The following is a 21,956-nucleotide window of genomic DNA, read 5'->3' on the forward strand; positions in this document are numbered from 1 at the left end:
TTTATAAGGATGGAAAAGCTGAAAATACAATGGATACACAGTGAGTGAAAGAACTTCAATTGATTTCTATTTCTCGTCACTGCAACCAGAAGTGGGGAACAGTAGCATAGTGGTTATGTTGCTGGGCTAATAATCCAGAGGCCTGGACTAATGATGAATGCAAATCCCACCACCACAGCTGAGGAATTTAATTTAATAAAAAGCTAGAATCAGTAATGGCTTTAATGTATTTTGCTTCATGGGTTTGTTGCTTAATCATTCATAGCAACACATTGTTAAGAACTAGTTGGTTTATTGGCAAAGGTTTAACAATCATACTACACATTACCAGTTCATCCACCAAGCTCACAACCACCTGCCTCATCGTGGGTCCCCCGAACCCAACTGACCAGGGTCTTATTGAATCTGGCGAACATCACGTGACCGGCTAAGCCACTCCCAACTCAACAGCTCTACGACTATTTTAGTTGTTTCAGTAATCAAGTGCCCCCCTGATTAAAGGTGGAGGGGGGGGGGGCACACTCCAAAAACCTTTCAAGTGCCCCCTTGTTTTTTTTTGAGGGCACTAGAAACACAAATTATATAAATGCCCCCTGGCTAAAAGGGGGGGTCACTAAAATCGACACAATAAACAAATTAAACTTTAAGACATTAAAATCAAATTAAAATTTGGTTGCCGGGGGTGATGATGCACTCCAGTCCCTCCGGCGCCCACCTCTCACAGAAGGCCGCGAACGTACTGGTGGGCACCGATCAACAGCTCTACAACTATATTGTTGTAATCTGTAAAACATAAATCGTTAACTCATTGCCCCCTGATTAAGGGGGGGGGGCACTAAATCAGAAACTTTCAAACAAGTGCCCCCTTGTTTTTTTTTGAGGGCACAAACACACAAATTATGCAAGTGTCCCCTGGCTAAAGGCGTGGGGGGGAGGGGCACTAAAACCGATACAATAAACAAATTACATTTTGGACATTAAATCAAATCAAAATTTGGTTGCCAGGGGGTGATGATGCACTCCAGTCCCTCCGGCGCCCACCTCTCACGGAAGGCCGCGAGCATACAGTGGGCACCCGATCAACAGCTCTACACCTCTTTTTAAGGAGACAAAATAAAGTTAGATCAAGTGCTCCCCGATCTGGGGGACACTGCAAACATTTCCCAAGGCCCTTTTTTTTTGTATTATTGTAGTTTTTTTGTGTTTTTTTGGGGGGCTCTAAAACCATAATTTACATGTGCCCCCTATAAAAGGGGAGGGGGAACACTAAAACCGGCATTTAAAACAAATTAAACTTTAAAACATATAAAATCAAATTAAAATTTGTTTGCCGAGGGTAATAATGCACTCCAGTCCCTCCGGTGCCCACCTCTCGCGGAAGGCCGCGAGCGTACCAATGGGCACCGATCAACAGCTCTACAACTGTTTTGATAGGAGACAAAATTAACCAGTTATGTCACGTGCCCCCCAATTTGGGGGACACTCCAAACATTTTTCGAGGCCCTTTTTTGTGTGTTTTTTTGGGGGGAGGTTTTTTGTATTTTTTTTTGTGTTTTTTTGGGGTTTCTTTTGGGCATTAAATCATATTTTTTCAAGTGCCCCCTATAAAAGGGGAGGGGGACACTAAAACCTGGCAATTAAAACAAATTAAACTTTAAAAGAAATAAAATCAAATTAAAATTTGGTTGCCGGGGGTGATGATGCACTCCAGTCCCTCCGGCGCCCATCTCTCGCGGAAGGCCGCGAGCGTACCGGTGGACACCGCGTGCTCCATCTCCAAAGACAACCTGGCCCGGATGTAGGCGCGGAAGAGAGGCAGGCAGTCAGGCTGAAAGACCCCCTCGACCGCCCGCTGCCTGGACCGGCTGATGGCACCCTTGGCCGTGCCCAGGAGCAGTCCTACGAGGAGGCCCTCGGACCTACCCGCTCCCCTCCACACAGTGTGCCCAAAGATCAGGAGTGTGGGACTGAAGTGCAACCAGAATTTCAGAGCAGCCCCTTTAAATAGTGGAACAGGGGCTGCAACCTCGTACATTCAGTAAAAACATGGAACACAGACGCTTCCAGACCGCAGAAATTGCAGGCGGCCTGGGAGCCCGTGAACCGGCTTAAAAATTTGTTGCACGGGACTGCTCCGTGCACCACCCTCTAGGCCAAGTCCCCGATAAATAGTGGGAGGACTCCCGCGTAGAGTGCACTCCATCGGGGACCCCCGCCTCTTCCGGACGGCAAGATGGTACGCCATGGCGTGTCCGGACTGCAGACGAGGATGGCAAAGTTGAGAGTGTGCAGGAGCAGCCCGTACAGGAAACCCCTCCGCGCAGAACTGAAAGGCATGGAGGGGATTGCCCCGAGGCGACTCAAGTTGTGAGGCGCCGGCTCCCGAGGGAGGTTCCGGGGTTTGGCGGCGATGAGGAATTCCGTCCGGACGGGGGTCAGTTCGGACGGGATCTCCCCACGTGCTTGAGCCTCCTCGACACACCTAACGGAGTCAGGGCCCAGAGCTGCTTTTAGCGACTCGATGGCATCGGCCGCGCGGCGGACGTCGGCCGAATTTAGGCACCGCGCCAGCATGTCTGGCGCCATCCAGCCCGCTCCTCCGCCATCGAGCAGGTCCCTGACACTGGTCACCTCACCAGCCACAGCCCTCTCGTCCGACTGCCACCTAAAACCTCGATCGTGGAGATACGGATTCCCGAGCAGCGGCTCCTGCAGGACAGCCGCCACTCCAGCCGGTGGAGAGCTGCGCTTGGCGGAGACTTTGTTCCAGAACCTGGTGAGTTCCTTGTAAAAGACAGGCAGCTCCTGGTCGGCGGTCCTGACGCCCCCCAAGCTCACAAGCAGGAGCTGCGTGTCATAGTTGAGGCCGTGCTGCTGGCGGAAGAAATACGTCACCAGCGCACACCACCTAGGATGGGGCTCGACGTAAAGGTATCTCTGCAGGGTCTGAAGACGGAAAGTCGCTAGCTGGGCACTGACGCACACCAACGACTGACCGCCCTCCCTAAGCGGGAGACTCAAGACCGCGGCAGAGACCCATTGCTTCATGTTGTTCCAGAAGAAGTCCACCAGCTTCTTCTGTATCCTGGCGACAAACGCAGGGGGAGGGGTCAAAGTGACCAGCTGGTACCACAGCATAGCGGCCACCAGCTGGTTTACGACTAGTGCTCGACCCCTGTAGGACAACACTCGGAGCAGTCCTGTCCAGCGCCCTAGGCGAGCGGTGACCTTGGCCTCCAGCTCCTGCCAGTTCGCCGGCCAGGCTTCCTCGTCGGGGATACCAACAGCTCTACAACTCTTTTTGGTTGGAAAACAAAACAGTTAAGTCAAGTGCCCTCCAATCTGGGGGACACTCCAAACATTTTTCAACTGCCCTTTTTTTTGTGATTTTTAAAAACTTTTTGGGTTTTTTTTTTGTGATTTTTGGGCAATAAAATCGTAAATTTTCCAAGTGCCCCTATAAAAGGGGAGGGGGACACTAAAAACACCGGCAATTAAAACAAATTAAACTTTAAAACATAAAATCAAATTAAAATTTGGTTGCCGGAGGTGATGATGCACTCCAGTCCCTCCGGCGCCCACCTTTCGCAGAAGGCCGCGAGCGTACCGGTGGACACCGCGTGCTCCATTTCCAAGGACACCATGGCGCGGATGTACGCGCGGAAGAGAGGCAGGCAGTCAGGCTGAACGACCCCCTCGACCGCCCGCTGCCTGGACTGGCTGATGGCACCCTTGGCCGTGCCCAGGAGCAGTCCTACGAGGAGGCCCTCGGACCTACCCGCTCCCCTCCGCACAGGGTGCCCAAAGATCAGGAGTGTGGGACTGAAGTGCAACCAGAATTTCAGGAGCAGCCCCTTTAAATATTGGAACAGGGGCTGCAATCTTGTACATTCAATAAAAACATGGAACACGGACTCTTCCAGACCACAGAAATTGCAGGCGGCCTGGGAGTCCGTGAGCCAGCGTAAAAATTTGTTGCATGGGACTGCTCCGTGCACCACCCTCCAGGCCAAGTCTCCGATAAATAGTGGGAGGACTCCCGCGTAGAGTGCCCTCCATCGGGGACCCCCGCCTCCTCCGGATGGCAAGATGGTACGCCATGGCGTGTCCGGACGGCAGACGAGGATGGCAAAGTTGAGAGTGTGCAGGAGCAGCCCGTACAGGAAACCCCTCCGCGCAGAAGTGAATGGCACGGAGGGGATTTCCCCGAGGCGGCTCAAGTTGTGAGGCGCCGGCTCCCGAGGGAGGTTCCGGGGTTTGGCGCCGATGAGGAATTCCGTCCGGACAGGGGTCAGTTCGGACGGGATCTCCCCACGTGCCTGAGCCTCCTCGATGCACCTAATGGAGTCAGGGCCCAGTGCTGTTTTTAGCGACTCGATGGCATCGGCCGTGCGGCAGATGTCGGCCGAATTTAGGCGCCGCGCCAGCGTGTCTGGCGCCATCCAGCCCGCTCCTCCGCCATCGAGCAGGTCCCTGACCCTGGTCACCTCACCAGCCACAGCCCTCTCGTCCGACTGCCACCTAAAACCTCGGTCGTGGAGGTACGGATTCCCGAGCAGCGGCTCCTGCAGAACAGCCGCCACTCCAGCCGTGGAGAGTTGCGCTTGGTGGAGACTTTGTTCCAGACCCTGGTGAGTTCCTTGTAAAAGACAGGCAGCTCCTGGACGGCAGTCCTGACACCCCCCAAGCTCACAAACAGGAGCTACGTGTCGTAGTTGAGGCCGTGCTGCTGGCGGAAGAAATACGTCGCCAGCGCACGCCACCTAGGAGGGGGCTCGACGTAAAGGTATCTCTGCAGGGTCTGAAGACGGAAAGTCGCTAGCTGGGTGCTAACGCACACCAACGACTGACCGCCCTCCCTAAGCGGGAGATTCAAGACTGCGGCAGAGACCCAGTGCTTCCTGTTGTTCCAGAAGAAGTCCACCAGCTTCTTCTGTATCTTGGCGACAAACACAGGAATAGGGGTCAAAGTGACCAGCCGATACCACAGCATAGCTGCCACCAGCTGGTTTATGACTAGCGCTCGACACCTGTAGGACAGCACTCGGAGCAGTCCTGTCCAGCGCCCTAGGCGAGCGGCGACCTTGGCCTCCAGCTCCTGCTAGTTCGCCGGCCAGGCTTCCTCGTCGGGGCTACCAACTGCTCTACAAACCTATGAGCATACTTACAGGTGCACACATTACAATGGAGACCATGAAAATTGTCATTAAAAACCCATGTGGTTCACTAACGTTCTTTAAGGAAGGAAATCTTCCGTCCTTTCCCAGTCTGGCCTATATGTGACTCCAGACCCACAGCAATGAAATTGACTCTTAACTGCCCTCTGAAATGGCCGAGCAAGCCACTCAGTTGTATCCAAGAAGGCGGCTCACCACCACCTTCTCGAGGGCAATTAGGGATGGGCAATAAATGCTGACCTTGCTGTCAATGCCCATATCCTGTGAATGAATTAAAAAAAGTCGAAGAACAGATCGGGGTTCTGGGAACATTGGAACAGATCCTGTAATCACTTGGAGAGCGCTCCTGGGAACTGCGAGGATTGGGGAGGGAGGTGCCTGGTCCTTTTATATATTTTGTTCTTAGGATATGGGTGATATTCACATGCCTTGTCTCCAGTAAAACAGCAGACAAAGGAACGGCTTGCAAACGCAATCAGCCCTTTACCTACTAACATTGCCAACAATCATTTCTCGCGCTCAGCATGTTAAAGCTCCACTGTGACCTGTCATCTTTGCCAAATGACTCCATAATAGCTGTAAACGCAAATGTCAACAGATATTTGTGATGGAGCTTCAGATTTGTATCAGACCCCATAAAAGGTTTCAAATGAATCTTTTATTTCCAGTGGGTCTGCAGTGAGTGTTCATGTCGAACTTCCTGTTGCATAATGCAGCGCTCGCTGTTACCTCCAAGCTCTCCAGTTGGCAGGCAAGGGAACGATCCGTTTAGTTCATGGTGGATTCAATTCACTGCACTCGGGATCTGTGAACCAGGGACAGTTTGAGTCTGTGGAAACATTGTAAAATATACCTTGCTGACAGGATTGCCGCAAAGTGATTAACATTTATCCCTGCCGCAACATTGTTTGAGTTTGTCATTGATTTGTTTAAATTGATGCTTGCTTCACATTCAGACTTAATTTTTTTTTGCTAATGTTAGAGAACGGAAGAAAATACACACCTCAATCTATCTCTATCCTATATTATTCCTAAACAAATTCCTTGCAGCGGACTAGCTTGTATGCAGATTTTAAACACCCGACTTTCGGCCCATTTATCGCCCATTTAGCACTGAGATTCAGGCTATCGCCCATTTTTGATGATAAATGGAAACTAACGCCCGATTATAGCCCATTTATCGCTGGCACAACTTTCGGCATACAGGAATGAGCTGCATCACCCGGCCTATTTTTTTTTTTAAATGACGTCATCCTCGTGCTAGGCCGAGAATACTGGTTATAATGGAAACTAGCGCCCGATTATCGCCCAGATTATCGCCGAGTGCTACTTTTGGCATTTCGCCCATAATTCGCCCAAATATTCGCTGGCCCAAAAAGATGCTGAAGAAAAGCTGAAATCACCTGACCTTAACTCGGCACTACGGACACCATTTTGTAACTCGGAGGATCTTTAATACAAGGCTGTTTGAGGTGCTTGTCAGGAGAAGCAATTTGTGAGTGATTTTAAGGGCGTTTTTGACTCTTGCCAATCATCTAATCACATTTGTATATGTTGAGGACAAATTAAGAAGAGAGATTAAGGGCACTTATAGTGATGTGATCTGTAATTTCTCAACCAGCATTGATGACTACTCACATGCTGCAGAACAGAGCTAGGAGAAGTTTATTGAAGAGAATTATGTGCCCAATCAAAGAGGTGGCAGACGGCTCACGAGGAGGAGAAATTACACCCAACACACTTACAGGGATAAGTGATCATACCTGGACTTGTCTGATAATACGTGCATTAGGAGGCTGCGATTTTGAAAGGAGGTCATCAGTGAGATATGCCAGCTAATTAAGGGAGATCTGCAGCCTACCAGCACCTTCAGGACCGCACTGCCCGTTGAGGTTAAGGTTACTGCGGCACTTTCCCTCCACGCATCGGGCTCCTTTCATGCCAGCTGGTGACATTTGCGGTATCTCTCGGTATGCCACACATTGCTGCATTCAACAGGTGACTGAAGCCATTTACACACGCAGGATGGACTTTATAAACTTCCCTCTGACCAGGGAGGCATAGAGTGAGAGGGCGAATAGCAAACTTCCCCAAGATGCAGGGAGCAATAGACTGTACGCACGTCGCCCTGCGAGCACCTTTACAGAATGTAGAGGTGTTTTGGAACCGAAAAGGATTCCACTCCCTGAATGTGCAGCTCGTTGTCGACCACAAGCAAATAATCATGGCAGTAAATGCTAATTTTCCAGGGGGCATCCATGATGCGCACATCATGCGTGAAAGCAGTATCTCTGACCTGTTTAACAGTCAGCCACAAGGTCATGGTTGGACGCTGGGGGATAAAGGATATGGCCTTGCCAGCTGGCTCATGACCCCCCTGCATAAGCCCCAAACAGAAGCTGCAATGAAAGCCATATAATTACACGCAATATCGTTGAAAAGAAAATATTGGACCACTCAGGAAGAAACCTACAATACCACCCTGAGCAGGTCGCTGAGTTCATTTTGGTATGCTGCATGTTGCATAACCTAGCTATCAGGAGATGACAACAATTGCCAGATGGGACTGCTGGTCCACCTCAGGAGAGAGGTGAGGCAGAAGAGGAGGACGAGGAAGAGGACAATGACCTCAGGGAGGACAATCAGCCTGGCAATGAATCCATGTCCCCATGGCTCCCCACACTATTATAAACTTAAATAAAAATGTTTAATAATTTAACGGGTACTTAAAACATTTTTTTTAACAAACATAACATGGATGTGCTTATTTGTACTGCAAAAAAGGCCAACAGGCTCCACCCCTTATTTTTGATTGGTCCCCTTGGAGGCTAAGCCACACCCTGAAGTTTCACAGGAATGTGTCACAGGATCCGTCTATCCCAAGGTCTCACTGACTTTGCAAATTGTAACTCGATCCACTTTGATTTCCTGAAGCGACAGAGGACAGAACTCCCCAGAAGACAGCAACAGCCAGGCAAAGTGCCTTATCCTAGTCCAAGTTCATGCCTCCCCCAGCCAAAGTGCCTTACCCCAGTCCTAGTTCATGCCTCCCCCAGCCAAAGTGCCTTACCCCAGTTCAAGTGCACCCTCCCCCACCCCTCACCCATTGATCAGGCATTGTGTACGGATTGTTAACAGGTTTATTGGGAATGAATTGAATAGTGACAGTGTCATCACTTCTAGATTTCATCCACTCCAATGATGTCCCTAGTAGGGGGTTGGAAGAATGTGATCCATCTTTCTCCCTCTCTCCCCTTCGATCCCTCCCCCCCATGTCTCTCTCTTTCCCTCTCTTCCACTGCCCCCACACCCCCAGCCTCTCTCTCTCCCAGTCTCTCTCTCTCTCAGCCTCTCTCTCTCTCTCTCTCTGCTCCCACCAGCCTTTCTCCCCCCGCCCCCCCCTCCCCAATCTCTCTCTCTCTTCCACTGCCCCCACGCCCCAGCTTCTCTCTCTCCCAGTCTCTCTCTCTCTCTCTACCCAACCTCTCTCCCTCCCAGCCTCCCAGCCTCTCTCTCTCGCTCTCTCTCTCTCTCCCCGCCCCCCCCCTCCCCAGTCTCTCTCACTCTCGGCCCCAAGGCCCTCCAACTCCCCCCACCCTATGCCAGCCACCCGCCACCACTTTCCCTCCACCACTCGGGGCTCACAGCTCAGTGGGAGGTAGGCGGTTTATTTGAATCAATGGAGGTCCCCCGGGGTGGGGGGAATCAGGACCACTGGTGAGCTCGGCAATGACAGGAGTGTAATGGGAGGGGCACCGTGTCCATGGGCTGTGCTCAGAGACCACCGTGTGGCCGGAGCTAATGTCCCAAAGTGTCCCATGGCAGACAGTGAGCCAGGGCAGCTCTCCCCTCGTCCAGGCTAGGTCCCTGTGTGAGTGACAGCAGCCGGAGAGACTCACACAGTCTGGGTAAAGGTGACCGGACCCCTCAGTCGTGCCCCACCCACCAACGTAACCAAAAAGGAGACAGTGCCCAAGTTAAAGACTTGCTCACAGCACACAAGCAGCGATATAATTTAATAATTCTCCTTCTAAACTAAAGTGGTAGAAATGCCAAGTGTTTGCAGTTTGTCTGTTTCCAGTCATTCCTTTGGCCACAATTTTTGATCAAAGCTTTTAAGTAATAATAATTACTACTGTTGATTAAATGTAAGGCATCTCAGCAAAATTAGACTTAAAGTGCGTAGGTTCCGACCCCAGTTCAAATCTTAGCAGGGAAGCTACAGAAGATTACCTAGCTTAAATTACAATCCGGCAGATTTACATTCTAATTAATGAGTCAGTGCATCATTACAGTTTAAAATGTAATAATTGAATACTTGCCGATGCAACCGGACTATTCCACCGCTTGCAGCACTGGTCTGCCTCACGCCTATCGTGGGCCATTGATGATACCAGGCGGCGATATCGCCCCATATTTTTCAATATATGCGGGGGAGGGGGAGGTTTTTCACGCCCACCCCAGGTTAATTGGTCCCACCCATTTTCCATCTCATTAACCAGGGCCTCATTGGCCTCATCAAAGAAGGCTTTCACTCTCCTTCTCCCTGAAAGCTCCTGCTGCATACTACTATCGCTCGATTCTTGGTTGGACATTTTGCACCCTGCACAGACTTCTTTCCACCTTCCTTCTCTCTCTCCCTCTCTTTCAGTCTTCTGAGCATGCGCAGATGACCCCTGACCTCCCGAATTGCAGGAAAAGTTATTTGCTGAAAAAAAAACGCGCATGCGCAGAACGGCCATTGCTGTGGACACAAGCCTTGCACGACTGAATACATCGCTAAGGCCCATTTCACATCGCTAAGGCTATCGCCCAAATGAAAAAGGCGAAACTAGCGGTTTTTAAAATGTACGATATTCCAGCGATCCTGAAAAATAAAAAAAGCACTAAGGCCGGAAATATTGCCCATTTTTGGGCGATAGCGATCATAGCGGAAAGTCTAGCTCCAGTGGATTGGACTAAAGCAAAAAGAGAAAGGGAACAGGAATTGCTTGAGCTTCTTGGTGGGGGGAGGAAGGAAAGGTCAGCAGAAAAGGGAGGTGGGGGGAAAGAAATGTTCCTGGATTTAACTAATTTAAACGGGATTCCAAAACTTTTCTCATTCTCACTGCAACTGGTACAAAAGTAAACTCAGCACACAAATAGTCCTTGGAGGATAATTTTCATTCCACTTAATGCTCCGATTCTAGCTTGCAGGTGTGCAGTCAGATTTGATCAAATTAATTTACTCTCTTTGCATTTGAAGTGGTTCTGCCACCCTAGTGGATAGCCATAAAGGCCCACTAATCTGGTCTAGATTTATGACAAGATATATAGCACTAGCACACAAAATGAAAAATGATATCAATCTATGCAATGCATTAATTATGTTGCTATGTAAAGACAGTATCATCTTACACATAAGTCAAGCCCTACTACAACACTCATGTGCCCCATGAGCAGACCTGCGCCTTGTACTTTCGGTTGAAGACCATTCTTTGGATTGGGAGAAGCCAAGCGTTTAAAAAAAGAAACCAAGAAAATACAATAACTTGAATTTCAGAACGTACGTTCATTGTATGGCCTGCTAATCGGCCAGATTGCAAGATGTTCACTGGGAGGTATGGAGTGTGTATGTTTGGGTTAGTGAGAGCTCCCTCAATGGTTCATTCGATAAATGTGGAGCTGAGCATTACAGGCCAGGTAGGACTCAGATTGGATCTGTCATCGGTCTGTGCTGAGCTCAGTGACGGTACGGGAAACTACAACTTGCTTCCGTGCTCTCTGGGTTCGGGAATCTCCAGGAGTTAAAGATTAATCTCTGGTACACTGCTGCGATCAACCCGGGAGAAAAATCAACGGGACACTAAAAAATTGTGTGCACTTTTAACAACAACAACAACTTGTATTTGTATAGCGCCTTTAACATAGTAAAACATCCCAAGGCACTTCACAGGATTGTTATCAGACAAAACAACCTGTCCTTGAACACTTTCATTTATTAGTTGTAGAAGTATTGAAAATGGGAACATTGGCTGTTCGATTGTCAATCACGAATCATCCAATCGAGTAACAAAGGCCCTGAAATCCCGGCCTCCCCAGGTCCGTACGGAGTGCGTATGGACCCGGGAAGGCATCACAAAAGCCGGTTTTCAGCACACAATGCAAGTTTCTGGCTTGACAGATCGCACACATCTTGGGGAGAAGGACATGCCCACGGCAGAGATTGCGCTATTTGCCCATCTCTTGCCCTGTGAATGTCCATAAAACTCTTGCACCTGGTAAAAGCAGGTGTAAGAGTTTTAAAACATATAAAAATAATTTTTTTTTTAAATAATTATGTTAAAAACCCTGCCCACTCAGGTAATTTTATTTTGAACCATAATTAAAACCTTTTCAAAAAATCGGCAAGTATTTTTTTTTCAAAAACATTTCTATCAACTTTAATTTCTATAATGTATTTATGTGAGGTGTTTTTTTAATGTTTTATGTAGTGTTTGGGTGTTTGGAGGTGTTTCTCATTCAGGAGTTTCGGACTTACAAAACTCCTATTACTATGAATGAGAAAATACTTTACCGTGATTGGGTGTCCAGGCCCACGTGACCCCTACGGACGTCCCAACGCGAACGTGCTCCGTTGCGCAAGAAGAGGAGGCCTCGAGTCCGGGATCTCTGGTGAGTGTTCAACCAAAAGGTAAGTGTGCATCTTTTCTCCTATTTTTAGTCGAACGGGAAGAAAAAAAACGGGATTTCAGGGCCGAAGAGTCTGTTCACTTTACACTCAGGCCGGAATGTTACCGGCATTGAGAGGACGGGATTGGAGGCGGGTCAGCTGTCAAAATGGAAATGATTGACAATGGGCCGCCTCCAAGCTAATCTCCCTGGGGTTAGGTTTGTCAGCGCTCAACAGATCTGACAACAAGCGGGGCAGGGGAGGCAATTTTCATCATTAAGAGCTAATTAAAAGACAATTAACGACAATGTTACCCTCTACTCACCATTTTCCCAGCTTTTTGGCAAGGCTCATGCTGCCCAGAGATCACGTCAGGTATGTAGGTCGGGTTTTCAATGACTCTCCATTCTTCTGAATAGGCGACAGCTGAAAATGTGTTATAAAAGCTACCATTTCACAGCTGTTCACTTTCCAGTCTTAGAAGCTGGAACTTTCAGGATTTGGAATACACTTTAGAGCTTTATGTAGGTTGGAAATGCTTGGAGTAAACTCTCTGTCCACTGTCACCTCCTTGGAGCAACCTCTCTCGCCATTGACAGATCGCTTCTGTACTCAACTTCAGCTGTCGTCTATTCCATCAGCATCAGCGCCCTTGAAAAATATTACCTTGGTTCTCAGAATTCCACCACGATCAGTCCCAACATCAACATCACCAGGCATTAAATAAAGTTATTTATGTATTTAGAAAATATATACTTTTCCAATTTTTAAAAAAAAACTTTTAATTATGGTTTAAAATAAACTTACCATTGTGGGGAGGGTTTTTAACAATAAAATGTGTTTTTATAATTTAATTTTTAAATTTTTTTTGTGTATTTTAAAACTCTTACACCTGTAAAAGTAGGCTATGTGCCTGCTTTTATCAGACACAAGAGTTTTGAGGACATTTGCTGGGCAAGATATGGGTAAATCCCCCAATCTTGCCCTTGCAAATGTCCTCGCTCCTGAGATATGGAAGATCTGTCAAGTTCCAGCTTGACAGATCGGAAAAGCCCATCTTCAGTGCCTATGCATTATGCGTTGAAAATCGGCTTTTGCAATGCCCTCCCGAGTTTGTACACACTCCATAAGGACCTGGGAGGCTGGAATTTCTATTGTTGTTATGTAGGCAAAGAGTTAAGGGCTGTCTAGAAAGGCCAATCTGCACAGAGTTGAGAGACTGCATACTAAGTCAGAATCAGGGGAAGTCATAACGGGGAACAAAGAAATGGCAGACCAATTGAACAAGTACTTTGGTTCGGTATTCACTAAGGAGGATACAAACAACCTTCCGGATATAAAAGGGGTCAGAGGGTCTAGTAAGGAGGGGGAACTGAGGGAAATCTTTATTAGTCGGGAAATTGTGTTGGGGAAATTGATGGGATTGAAGGCCGATAAATCCCCAGGGCCTGATGGACTGCATCCTAGAGTACTTAAGGAGGTGGCCTTGGAAATAGCGGATGCATTGACAGTCATTTTCCAACATTCCATTGACTCTGGATCAGTTCCTATGGAGTGGAGGGTAGCCAATGTAACCCCACTTTTTAAAAAAGGAGGGAGAGAGAAAACAGGGAATTATAGACCGGTCAGCCTGACCTCAGTCGTGGGTAAAATGATGGAATCAATTATTAAGGATGTCATAGCAGTGCATCTGGAAAATGGTGACATGATAGGTCCAAGTCAGCATGGATTTGTGAAAGGGAAATCATGCTTGACAAATCTTCTGGAATTTTTTGAGGATGTTTCCAGTAAAGTGGACAAAGGAGAACCAGTTGATGTGGTATATTTGGACTTTCAGAAGGCTTTCGACAAGGTCCCACACAAGAGATTAATGTGCAAAGTTAAAGCACATGGGATTGGGGGTAGTGTGCTGACGTGGATTGAGAACTGGTTGTCAGACAGGAAGCAAAGAGTAGGAGTAAACGGGTACTTTTCAGAATGGCAGGCAGTGACTAGTGGAGTGCCGCAAGGTTCTGTGCTGGGGCCCCAGCTGTTTACATTGTACATTAATGATTTAGACGAGGGGATTAAATGCAGTATCTCCAAATTTGCGGATGATACTAAGTTGGGTGGCAGTGTGAGCTGCGAGGAGGATGCTATTAGGCTGCAGAGTGACTTGGATAGGTTAGGTGAGTGGGCAAATGCATGGCAGATGAAGTATAATGTGGATAAATGTGAGGTTATCCACTTTGGTGGTAAAAACAGAGAGACAGACTATTATCTGAATGGTGACAGATTAGGAAAAGGGAAGGTGCAACGAGACCTGGGTGTCATGGTACATCAGTCATTGAAGGTTAGCATGCAGGTACAGCAGGCGGTTAAGAAAGCAAATGGCATGTTGACCTTCATAGCGAGGGGATTTGAATACAGGGGCAGGGAGGTGTTGCTACAGTTGTACAGGGCCTTGGTGAGGCCACACCTGGAGTATTGTGTACAGTTTTGGTCTCCTAACTTGAGGAAGGACATTCTTGCTATTGAGGGAGTGCAGCGAAGGTTCACCAGACTGATTCCCGGGATGGCGGGACTGACCTATCAAGAAAGATTGGATCAACTGGGCTTGTATTCACTGGAGTTCAGAAGAATGAGAGGGGACCTCATAGAAACGTTTAAAATTCTGACGGGTTTAGACAGGTTAGATGCAGAAAGAATGTTCCCAATGTTGGGGAAGTCCAGAACCAGGGGTCACAGTCTGAGGATAAGGGGTAAGCCATTTAGGACCGAGATGAGGAGAAACTTCTTCACCCAGAGAGTGGTGAACCTGTGGAATTCTCTACCACAGAAAGTAGTTGAGGCCAATTCACTAAATATATTCAAAAGGGAGTTAGATGAAGTCCTTACTACTCGGGGGATCAAGGGTTATGGCGAGAAAGCAGGAAGGGGGTACTGAAGTTTCATGTTCAGCCATGAACTCATTGAATGGCGGTGCAGGCTAGAAGGGCTGAATGGCTTGCTCCTGCACCTATTTTCTATGTTTCTATGTTTCTATTAAGTCACTTCTCCCCAATACATCTGCTCCCTGTAATAAAGAAGAAGTGAGCCCTCTTATATACAAAAATTATAACTTAAAAAGCATCCTATTTATTTTGCATGAATCAGCTAATAAAGACAGGAAATTATATTGATTTAAACCACTAACTAGAATATACAAGCTAAATGCCTTTGTAAACGTCTCATAATACATACAAATTGATGCCATATTGCATGAGAAAACTCAATTAATTGATTGTTTTCGGTCTGTGAATTCTGTAGCTGAATAATATATGAAGGTAATTTGATGTCTTTATCAGTATTATATGGGGTTCGAATTTGGATGTTTTTACATGTGACAGTTATGAAACTAATTAATGTTCCTCTAGTGAGTGAACTGAAAGTCCCGCTGGGCTTTAAATATAAAGACTTAAAAGAAAGACTTGCACTTATATAGCGCCTTTCACAACCACCGGACGTCTCAAAGCGCTTTACAGCCAATGAAGTACTTTTTGGAATGTAGTCACTATTGTAATGTAGGAAACGCGGCAGCCAATTTGCGCACAGCAAGCTCCCACAAACAACAAAGTGATAAATGATCAGATATTCTGTTTTTGATATGTTGATTGAGGGATAAATATTGGCCAGGACACCCGGTATAACTCCCCTATTCTTCTTTGAAACAGTGCCACAGGATCTTTTACGTCTACCTGAGAAAGCAGACGGAGCCTCAGTTTAACGTCTCATCCGAAAGACGGCACCTCTGACAGTGCAGCGCTCCCTCAGCACTGCACTGGAGTGTCAGCCTCGATTTTTTTTTTGTGCTCAAGTCCCTGGCTTGACTCAGAGGCGAGAGTGCTGCTCACTGAGCCACAGCTGACAGGTACAGGTTGCTACTGATGTACCACATCTCTTTGGTGTTCCAGATACGCCCCTGGGGTGCATATTGGGAACAGGTGCTTCCTGGCCTGTGCTTTCCCATCCAGTAACATTAAAATGATGTACTCCCAGCCATGATTTACAATCCATTAACATTAATAGATTGAAAATTATGGATAGGGATCTGTAATTTCCCGATATGTACCAAGCAGAAACTCTCTTAAATGGGACAATGACACCTTCAAATGAAATGCCTTTGTCCATTGTATCACAAAGATGTCAATTCATTTATTTTAAACAGGTTTATTACAATAGTAGACACAGGGGCCAGAGCTTTCATTACCGGGTTGGGTCGGGTGCAGGGGCCTGTTCTTCTTTACACCCTGATCCTCAGAGCAACTTTCCTTAATGGCGCCAATTAAGGCAGGCCAGCGCATTTCCCAGCCCCATTAAATGGTGTGGGTCTGATGACATCATCAATGACTCATTTCCAGCCGTGATATTTAAAGCAGCCTTGGCCACATTGCATCTGAAGGTTCACCGACGAGTGTGTAGGCCCTTCATCTCAGCATTTGGGTCTTGCTTAGCCTTGCGCAGGCAGAGGGCTGCACCTAGGTTCCCAGATGACTCAGTACATATGCTTGTGGAGGGAGTCATAGCACACAGGGAGCTCCTTTTCCCTTCTGATGGGAGCAAGAGACCTCCCCAGGAGTCCAAAGGAGCTTGGTTGGAGATTGCAGAGGAGGACCTGGGTGTAGCGCTGGAAACACTTCAATTATCTCATGAGATCAGAAAAGGTCAGTGCAAAGCCACACTCAATTTCATCCTGCTGTGCCTCACATCACATCCCCCATCACTCTGCCTTCCCAACCCTACTCATACACATCCTTACTCACATCAACATACACTGCACATCCACCCATCCTTCTCTCTCTATCTACATTATCACATCCCCATTTGACTAACTACCTCTCACACTCACCCTCATCCTAATGCAATCATAGCAGAAGGAGGCTACTTTGCATTGGCACTTTGGCATTGGCACCCCACTCCCTCATAGTCACCCTCTAAAGATGTAACCCGTCCATTCCTTACACTCATTCCATCACACTCACTCAAACATCTCTTCATTGCCTCCTTGCAGGAGAAGAGAGCTCACAATAAAAGAGAGAGGGAGAGAACCGGAGGTGACCCCCCATCAATCGCCATGATTACTCCAGCAGAGGAGGGCGCCCTGGAGATCTCAGGAGTTGCAGAGCAGCTGGAGGTGGGAGATGGAGAGACGGGGACATCCCAGCAACCTGGTGACAGAATTACATCTAATGCAGCCACATGGCTTACAACAGTCACTCATGTACTACAGTCCTGGAATCATCCAAAGGACAGGCTAAATGCCACATTGGATAAACCCATTGCCTTCCTGGATGTACAACGTGCAGCACCAACCAGACAGTATCTTTAAGTCACTCATATGGGGACTGATGTCAGCAGCCAATGAATGTTCACCATCTGCATAATGGTATCGTTACCCATTCTTCATGACATTTCTAAATCATCTCTTTATTCTCTCACAGGTCCATCAAGAGCCCCAGCCCCTCCACGCCTCCCCCCCCCCCCCCCAATGTCCAGGTGGAGGAGGAAGACGACTCCTCAGAGGAGCCCCCAGCCTCTGAGGTCGCACCGTCATCAGGCATCAGAGTGCCCAGCACCAGCACAGATATGCACATCTCGGTGGGTCCCACGCGGGATAGAGTCGTGTTGTCACCTGGTGTCTCACAAGTGAGCAAGAGCAGATGGTGGAGATAGGGACAGCAGTGGAGACTTCTCGCCGGAGGGCGCAGGACGCTCCCAGCTCTGCTCAGCTGCATGCAGACACTGAGCCTCGGGGGCCATCGAGAAAGAGACCATTCCTGGAGGTGCAGCAAGAAGTGCAGGAGACTTTGACAAGTCTGCAAGCGCGTTGTCTGCAAATGTGCAGAGAATGGAGGAGTCCATCTCCAACATGAGCACCACTGTGTCGACGGCGATGGTAAGTTCTTCCATGGATAAGATGGATACCTGCCTGGAGCAGCTACTGCACCACTTACATGAGCACATGCTAGCAGTGGAGAATAGATGGCTATCTATAGAGAATAGGAGGGATGTAAACGTACATTTGGGTCCTCATGGCCCCATTGCTGTGCAGCAAGGTGCTCTCCACCTTCTTGCTAGCAGGGAAGTGCGTGTGGCCAGTGAGAGGGATGATAGTGTGAGGGGACATGGAAATGGGGGCTCCTCTCAATGCACTCACACTTCTCCCCCATCGCTTCCCCCTCAGTCGGAGGTCCAGATGGCACTTTGGATCGCGAGGACCGAGTCTGTTCCTGCGCAGTCAGAGGAGGAACAGACTTTGGCGGGGCCCTCACAGGCTCCAAAACCCAGAGGACATCTGCCAAAAATGTCTACGCAGTCGCAGCAGGGAAGTGAGCAGGTTGCTTCTACTTCTGCTGAAACCACAGGGGCAGCACCTTGTCAAAGCACACGGAAGAGATAGATGACACATTAGTCGATGAACAAGGGTAACCACATGGGTGTTAAAGGAAGTGTTTCTGTTAAGGTTCTGTTACTCTTATGTCACATCTAAAACTATTTTTTTTCACCATTTTCCGGTCATGCCCAACTTTGTCTGCTAATTTGGAGTTGGCACAGAGAGTTAATGTGAATGGTGAGACATAACGTTACCTCCAGCAATGGGAGTCAGTGTGAAAGGAATGGCCTGGTCTTTGCAGGGATGCTTTTGGCGGGGAGGTGGGGGGCGGGGGAGTGGAACCTGGCACAGCATGCGGCAGCCATATGGGTGCAATGCAGGAAGTTAAGTAAACTTGGCTATGCTGAAGCCATCCCTGGCCTCCCGGGCAGCAATGTACTCGGGTGCTGCTTGGCCTCAGATCCCGCCTCCTTCTCCTCGTCATCTTCCAGCGGATGCTCCTCCTCCTTCTCTGAAGCTGCAGTGCACTCAGAGCCATGCTCCATATGCAGCGCTAATCCTCACTGCTGCACTGTGTGGCTTTCATTCTATCTCTTCTCAGCCTCAGTACTTGGCCTCCTCAAGGGTGACATAATCCATGTCTGCAGTGGATAGCCCTTGTCTCCAAGCAGCCAGCTGGCAAGTGTGTTTCGAGGTGCAAAGAGCTGAGGGAGGGTGGACTGGTGCAGGATGAAAGAGTCATGGCAGCTGCCAGGGAATTTGACGCACACATGCAAGATGATCTTCCTATGGTTGCAGACGAGCTGCACATTGAGGGAGTGGGAGCCCGTGCGGTTGACAAACAAACCTGATGGGGTGCCCTGATGGCCACATGTGTGCAGTCGATGACACCCTGCACCCGTGGGAAACCAGCCAGAGCCGCAAAGCCCAGCGCTCAGTAACACTGACTTCATCAGTGGCAAAGTTGATGTAATTGGCTGACTTGTTAAACAGGGCATCGGTGACTTGTGTGATGCATCTGTGGGCGGTTGACTGCGAGATGCTACAAAGTCTGCTGCAGATCCCTGGAAGGAGCCTGAGGCAAAGAAGTTGAGGGTGCTGGTGACTTTGATATCTACTGATAAGGTGTGCCCACCCGCTCCTCTGGGCTGCCAGTCTTGCTCCAGCAATCTGCAAATGTCTGCGACGATATGGCGCGATAGCCTGAGCCTCCTTTGGCACTGCTGCTCCGTCACGTCCAGGAAGCTCATCCTCTGCCTGTATGCCATGTGTTGGGGGTATCACCTCCACCACGATGCAGCCATGCGCTGATGCCCACTGTCCTGTGCAGCATCAGGTTGTTGAGGAGAAGGTTGGTGGTGTTGCTATTGCTGCTGCTGGTGTGCCTGGAGCTGCTGGTGTTGGGGCTCATCGTGGTCCGATTCTGAAAACCAAGGTGAGGGGTGGAAGATGCCTGTGTGTGAGTTCTTTTAACGTGGGAAGGCCGTTGCACACCAGCTACCACACAGGCTTGGCAGAGCGAGGTCTTGGTCCAGTGACAAGGGGGTCCAAGACGACTGGAGACCAGGCTCTACTGTATGGGCCTAGTTGCCTACGGTGGGATGCGAGCCGTAAGCTCGGTGTTGAGCAGTGCCCTTCGGTGAGATAGTGAGAAAACCGAGGCGTGGAAAGTGGGGGTGAGAGATTTGAGGAAATGCTTCCCTCCCCCAGGTATTAGCTCCTGACTGAGGGCAGGCATTGGGATGGCCAGGGGTTCACTTCATGGAAGGAGGAGAGGTCAGAGAGGTCAGAGTGGCCACAGCCATAGTGCACACCATGTGCTCGCCAGGGACTCCACGGTTGAGAGGGACCAGTGGCCGGGGGGGGGAGGCCAGGGCATTGCCGGAGGAGTAGAGGCCCAAACATCGCCAGTAGAGGCCCGAACATCGCTGGAGGAGTAGAGGCCCAAACATCGCCGGAGGGATGAAGGCCCGAACATCTCCGGTGACGTTTGGACCTCCACCAAGGTGAGACAGTATAAACGGCACCCATGCTGATGGAATAGACGGCAGGTCAAGTAGAGATCAGAGAAGCAATCTGTCAATGGTGTGAAAGGTAGTAGCAATGAGGCAAGTATGGTTTCCGAATTTGCAGAAAGGTTTTGTAAACTGGAGACATTTATATCTGTGTTGACAATGTCCTCATTAACAGCATTTTCCTGAGGAAAGTAAGCAGGTGTCTGGCAGCAGTATTTATTGAGCTCCCCATGCTCGGAAGTAATGATCTCGCTCAGTGGCCACTGAACCTCCGCCTCAGGTTGACAGACGTGGTTCCTGAGGTTCACTCCGTGGTCATGTAGTGAAATTCAAAAGGTCTGGTTAAAAACATGGTTAAGAGTCTGACAACAAGGTAATAATGAGCTAAATTTGATTGCCCACCTCTGCCATTCAGGTCGCTACCACGCTGGCAAACACACCCGAGTTAAAGGCGTGAGGAGTCGGGCGATGGTGGCTTCCTGACACGCTCTGATTTAGTTCCACTTTTACTCCTGACCTGCCTTCCAATCCCACACACACGGCAGCGGGAAAATTCCTTCGTATGAACACGTCAATGCATTTCAGTACTGATATCGCACAGCACAATTTCAACCAACTTGTTTATCATCAGCAACCCTTAACTCTCTGTAAAGTCCTGCCAGGTCTTGAATACTGCTGCCCTATCTGTTATGGCTGTTCTGGTCCTTTTGTTACACTTCTGGACAGGACACGTGTGTAATGTATCCTTACGACATCACTAACAAACACACTCTACAAGATGGCTCCAATACAGAAACGGTCATCATGTGACCTTGCCACATGACCCTTTAATTATTTACATCAGTAGTTGCATTACCATAGTAGTCCACTAGTTGGAGCAGTAGACCACTAGGGGGAGCTCTAATACAATGTTCATATGGTTTTAGGTCAATATTTGTTTAAAATGATGAGGACTCAGGGCAAACACATTTCTTTGTATGTTCATCAGCAAATATGCGCAGATAGACATAACAATTACAGCACAGCTGCAGATCTTTTGGCTCTTCTTGCTTGCACTGAATGTACACCTTCCTTCAGCACCGAGTTTAAACAGTCCCACTTTCCTGCTTTGTCGCCATTTCCTTTTATATTCCTCTATATTCCTCTGAAAATTGTAACATCAATTAGCCATGGCTCAGTGGCAGCACACTCGATTGTGAGGCAGAAGGTCATGGGTTCAAGTCTCACTGCAGGGACTTGAGCACAACATCTCGGCCGACACTCCAGTGCAGAGCTGAGGGAGTGCTGCACTGTTGAAGCTGCCGTCCTTCGGATGCGACATTTTAATTGCAGCCCCATCTTCCCTCTCAGGTTTACGTGAAAGGGGGCGGGGGCCGAAATGTCCCGCCGCCCAAAACGAAGCGCACCTACCAGTTTCAGTGTGTTCTGGCTGCCCCATCCATTGGGGCGATCTATCCATCGAAATTCAGCACTTTGGGGATGTTTAAGGAGCAGGGCCGCTCCCGCTGGGCAATACCAGAAAAGGGACAATATTTCAAGGGGCAATTTTGCGAGGGGGTCCCCGCCGGTCGGTAAGGGGTCAGCGCATGTACGCCGCGGTGGGTGGAGCGGAAAATGGGTGGAGCAGTCCCAGGCACCGCTCCAAAAGTAAAGGACGGCGATTTTCAAAATGGCGGCCCCTCCGTGGAGAGTCGGCGGCCATTTTGCGCCGCCCTGAGACCGCCGCTTTCAGGCGGCCAGAGGCCTTATTGGAAGGGGCA

The sequence above is a fragment of the Pristiophorus japonicus genome, chromosome 18 (assembly GCF_044704955.1).
Source record: "Pristiophorus japonicus isolate sPriJap1 chromosome 18, sPriJap1.hap1, whole genome shotgun sequence".
NCBI classification, from domain to species: Eukaryota; Metazoa; Chordata; class Chondrichthyes; family Pristiophoridae; genus Pristiophorus; species Pristiophorus japonicus.